Source organism: Bactrocera neohumeralis, chromosome 4, assembly GCF_024586455.1.
Source record: "Bactrocera neohumeralis isolate Rockhampton chromosome 4, APGP_CSIRO_Bneo_wtdbg2-racon-allhic-juicebox.fasta_v2, whole genome shotgun sequence".
NCBI lineage: Eukaryota > Metazoa > Arthropoda > Insecta > Diptera > Tephritidae > Bactrocera > Bactrocera neohumeralis.
The window spans coordinates 52,954,173-52,959,795 of NC_065921.1; the positions used below are offsets into that span (position 1 = coordinate 52,954,173).

The 5,623-nt window shown below is 42.4% G+C and overlaps 1 pseudogene; it reads right to left on the bottom strand.

Moving 5' to 3' along the window:
* Nucleotides 1–2,557: 2,557 nt before the first annotated feature.
* On the bottom strand, nucleotides 2,558–3,540 carry LOC126755761 (uncharacterized; annotated as a pseudogene).
* Nucleotides 3,541–5,623: the final 2,083 nt, after the last annotated feature.

The window sequence follows — 5,623 nt, forward strand, 5'->3', positions numbered from 1 at the left end:
CTAGTGGAGATCACACCACTAATATCTAATCGTCCATCAGTCCAGCTAATCCCCATACCCAGATCCCTAATATCCTAGTACGTCGCGCATTCTGCCAATATATGCACCCAATCCTCTACCCCCGCCCCACAAAAACACCCCGACCTATCAGATAGGTGCCTCTGATGCAAAAATGCAACACTTACAGAGTGGCTCGAGCTGCCCAAGCAGAGTGTCCATCATAAGGTTCCAAATATATGTACCACAGATGGAATCCTGCAGGCAGCCACGAACAACTCCAGTCTCCACACTCCCATTCATGCTGAAAAGAGAGGCCTTTCTGTCTGAAAACTAACTCCAACAAAGAGTAATTTCCGGACAGCGAATCTACTCCAGCCGTGGCATCACTCGATCACAGCTTAGAAAATCAAACATCAAGCAGCGACGGGGCTATCCGGTCGCACTCGGAAGGAAAACCACTTGATGTAGCACCTACCTGCCTCCTGCAGACATCAACTTGTCCGTACCCTCAAGGGCGACATTGGTGCTACCATCAGGTCCACCTTCCAGGGACGACTGACAATCCTTTCGACAGACCTCTGGGAAGCCGGGCTGAAGTCCTGGAGATTCAGCCGGAGTAGCTCCTCCATGAATTCCTCATGGTGGATCTCCGTATGGACCCCCTGAAATGCAATCCGAGGACCCAACTTCCGGTTGACAGTTACGTCCAACCCCACCTCCCCGAATATCGCGTTGGTCGCCACCTTTTCCCTCTCTAAAACAGAGGGAGTGTGGACAACCGGCCCTCCTCTCTTTATTAGTCGGACTTCGTGAATCCTCACTCCGAGTAAGGGTCCCAACACCTTCTTGATCACTTCCTTAGAGAAAGTTACAAGCCCCTTAAACCTGACCACAACCGTCCAGGTCTCCACAGTCTTCGGCGTCACCCGTGTAGTTGCTGCCAGCATAGGTGCTAGAGGCGGAGGCATCGGTGCCGACAGAGCCGGCATTGACCTGCTCGGCGTAGAGCAGTGTCTCCCACAACTTCCTTTAATGTAGTTTACTTGTCCGCGAAGATGGGCATTCTCGGTAATAACCGTCATCAGAAGCGCCTCATATTATGAGGCAAGCTCCAACAGTCGCTGCATCGAAATTTTTTACATCGAACACCAACCCACTTAGTTGTCTCCTTATCTTCTGGGCAGCCGCAACATGGTTCACTGCCTCACCCCCCACTACAATCGCTTTCCGCGAAATATCAAGGTTGTCCTCCTTATTGGCACTTGCGTCACTAGTGTCCGCTTTAGTAGCGCCCTCTTTTTCACGCACGACGCCCGTTTCTTTGCCCACCGTACTAGCCGGATGAGCAACCGCATTCTCAGCGGTGGTCACAATGACGCTCCCACCACAACTACCGTTCCATCCCTCATTTTCGCAATCATTACGTGGCGAATCCGTTCGCGCACTATGCCGCGGTAGGGACCTTAACGGAGGTCTCGCTACTTCCCCTCCGCTTACAGCGAAGACTGAGACAACTGAGCGCCAGAAGCTCAGCACAGTACTACTATCAGGTAATCCAGTCATCAAGAATTCCAACAACACTTTGCTGCACTGGGATTCCTCCAACAACAACAACGTAGAGTACCACGTTGTCCGTATATTACCTACTAGAGAAATTACTTACCGCTAATTTACGCCGAGTTTGTACGTAAAAATGCACAAAAATCTGTACCCGCACAAAAACACTCGCGGTCACTAACCTTCGCAACAAAAAATTCACCCACCGATCGCACAAACAATTCAACGACCGCTACGTACTCCCGCCAGGCAATAACGGTGCAACCTAAATCGCGTAAGCAAATGACCGCACAAAAGGAAATACCGAAACAACCGAAGAAAAACACTTGGCAAGAATCGCAACGATGCGCACGCACATCTATTCACGTCGACAGTCAACTAACGAATGGGTGTCACAGTTGACAGTCATAACTTCGAAATTTTAGATAATTTCGTCTATCTTGGAATCAGTATCAACTCCACTAACAATGTCAGCCTCGAAATCCAACGCAGAATAACTCTTTGCAAGAAGTACTATTTTGGATTCAGTAGGCAACTGAGAAGTAAAATCCTCTCTCGACGAATAAAAACTAAACTCTATAAGTCACCCATTATTCCCGTCCTGCTATATGGTGCAGAGGCATGGACGATAACAACATCTGATGAGTCGATATTACGAGTTTTTGAGAGAAAGGTTCTGTGGAATAGTTATGGACCTTTGCGTATGGGGCTTCCGATTTTGAAACGGTTATTAAAAATAGGCAAATTGATTGAAATGTATCTTTCCTGAAAATTTCTTTTAAAGAAAGATATAAAGTAATTTCTCTAAGAGTTATTGTTTTTATATAATAAAGGAAATGTTATATTATAGAGATATGAGAAACATAAGAATTAAGAAACCATTTGCGAATTTTTTTTTTGTTTTGATAATGTTAACACGAAACTCTTTAAAAAATAGTTGAAGCTCTTCTGTCTGTCTGTTTCTCTGTGAAAACCCATCAATACGAAAACATAGCTTAGTTTATTGATTACCGATTTCTCGCTCCATATCGAATTGTATTAAGCGGCTATACCAGTGTGACACTTTCAAAAAATTTTTTTTTGTTACTCTTTTTATAGTTTATATATTCAAAAATATCCTGTGAAATCAGCAAGGTCGCATCTTTAATAGGTTTTGAATGGCAGCGTTCAGCACCACAAAGAAAAATGTAGCACATTGCGGTAAATCAATCTCGAAGAGGCCCCAAACAGTGTAACGTAGACGGTTGCAACAGACGTACACAGAAAAATTATCCACCAGAACGAGAGAGAGAGGAAAACTTAACCGTCCATGTTAATTTAAAAGTTACCACTTACAACTTGCATAAGCTGTCTGTCGTACCGCAGTTCTATGAGCTCACTCGCCTCACGCATAATCTTGGCACTTTCATTTCACGCCGAAAGTAACCACGGTACCCCGATTATATTCGCCACTAAATTGGCATACAGCACCACCACCAACAAACATGCGATCAAACTGTACAGCGAACTCAAGTGAAATATGTGCCAAACACAGGTATGCATTGCATTGACAATGAAACACTTAATTAGTATAAAAAGAAAAGTGAGCTGCCCGAAGCGCAAGACGCGAAGAGTGAAGCTCAGGTATTCAAAATGCTCCGTACCCAAGAGTGACAAACGTTGCGTCAGCATGCGTAAACGTACACGATCTACTGCGGGTAATATACGCGCGTACAGAGAGTCCGGGCGCCAAAGTTCCTCCCAAAGTTGGATCATATTTTGCCGACGTGTCCAAATGTACAGACAAAGCGCGGCGAACGTTAGGTATCTTCCAGCATTTGTCATTATATCCGTCCACTGAATCACTTTATCATCGAATCTTTCAGTCGATCGCTCTAAGTAACCCTTGTAAGTGTACGGTTTGCCCAAAGCGAAGAGAGGTTGTATACCAGAACTGTAGAGCAGATAGAGCCTCGATTGGTATAACTCGCCAGTAGAAGGCATGGTAGTAGGCGACACGTAGCGTAAAGTAGTGCAATTGACATGTGAGTAATCGAGCGTTCGCCTGCACCGTTCCGTAGCGAATTTGTGTACACGAAAGACATTCCTACGACTATTGGTGGGCTTTTATAGAACTTTACTTGGGAATAATAATGAAAGTGGCAAAGATTATGTGTTTTAATCTAACTAATTGTTGAGCGTTAGGTTCTGCTCAAAGTTCATTTAGTAATCCACTCTAAACTTGGTAGGCTTTTGCATATTATTTGTCGGTTGTAGGTGAGACCACCAGCTCTGCATGTTATAAGTTTAGTGAGGTGGATGAATAAAATGCGTGGGGCATGTCACCCTGAATGGTGAGCATCGAAGGTTCAACAAAAGAAAGCATGAAAGCTTAAAAGAATACAGATCGAAGTCTAAAATAGCCGTGACAAAAAGGGACAGACGACAATAGCAATGTGAAAAAATGCAAAGTAGTACAAACCAAAATTAAAATAAGCAAGGAAGGGCTAAGTTCGGGTGTCACCGAACATTTTATACTCTCGCATGGTAAAGTGATAATCGAGATTTCATTATCCGTCATTTACATATTTTTCAAATACCGTATTTGTGTAAAGTTTTATTCCGCTATCATCATTGGTTCCTAATGTATATATTATACAGAGAAGATTTCGTACATGTCATCAGGGTGTTAAAAAAATATTATATACCGAATTTCATTGAAATCGGTCCAGTAGTTCCTGAGATATGGTTTTTGGTCATAAGTGGGCGACGCCACGCCCATTTTCAATTTTTAAAAAAAGCCTGGGTGCAGCTTTCTTCCGCCATTTCTTCTGTAAAATTTAGTGTTTCTGACGTTTTTTGTTAGTCGGTTATTGCACTTTTAGTGAACCGTTATGTGAACAAAACTATAATACTCTCCTTAGCAAAACTATAATACTCTCCTTGTTGCGAGAGTATAAAAAAACGAAATAAAAAAGTTTGTCAGTCCTAAAACTAAAAGAGTCAGATATAGGGTTATGTATACCAAAGTGATCAGGGTGACGAGTAGAGTTGAATCCGGATGTCTGTCTGTCAGACCGTCTGTCCGTCCGTCCGTCCGTGCAAGCTGTAACTTGAGCAAAAATTGAGATATCATGATGAAACTTGGTACACGTATTCCTTGGCTCCATAAAAAGGTTAAGTTCGAAGATGGGCAAAATCGGCCCACTGCCACGCCCACAAAATGGCGAAAACCGAAAACCTATAAAGTGTCATAACTAAGCCATAAATACAAATATTAAAGTGATATTTGGCACAAAGGATCGCATTAGAGAGGGGCATATCTGGACGTAATTTTTTTGGAAAAGTGGGCGTGGCCCCGCCCCTACTAGGTTTTTTGTACATATCTCGGAAACTACTATAGCTATGTCAACCAAACTCTATAGATATAGAGTACAAAGGTTATGTTGAAAATCACTAAAAGTGCAATAACCGACTAACAAAAAACGTCAGAAACACTAAATTTTACAGAAGAAATGGCGGAAGAAAGCTGCACCCAGGCTTTTTTAAAAATTGAAAATGGGCGTGGCGTCGCCCACTCATGAACCAAAAACCATATCTCAGGAACTACTACACCGATTTCAATGCAATTCGGTATACAATATTTTCTTAACATCCTCTACATCACAACTACGCCTTCTTCCAATATAACGCTATTTTGAACAGAGTTCGTAAAACCATCAAAATACGCTCTTGCTCTGATGAGTAATATTCTGCAAGAGAACATCATTTTAAATACTCAGGAGCGCAAGCTTAACTAACATTCTCATCACAAAAAACTCCTCACGTATTTGGCTCACTCATATATTAGCATGAGCGAGCATTTTTAAAAGATAACTATTTGCCTAACGCATCATCTTTATTTTTATCGCTCTGAGTGTTCAAGTGATGCGAAAAATAAAACTCATCTTTATACTCTCGCAACAAAGTTGCTAAGGAGAGTATTATAGTTTTGTTTACATAACCCCACCAACAACAATTAAACTTTAACATAAATTTATAAATATACATACTCTCTAAGAGAATAAGAAATTGCTCAAGTGCACTC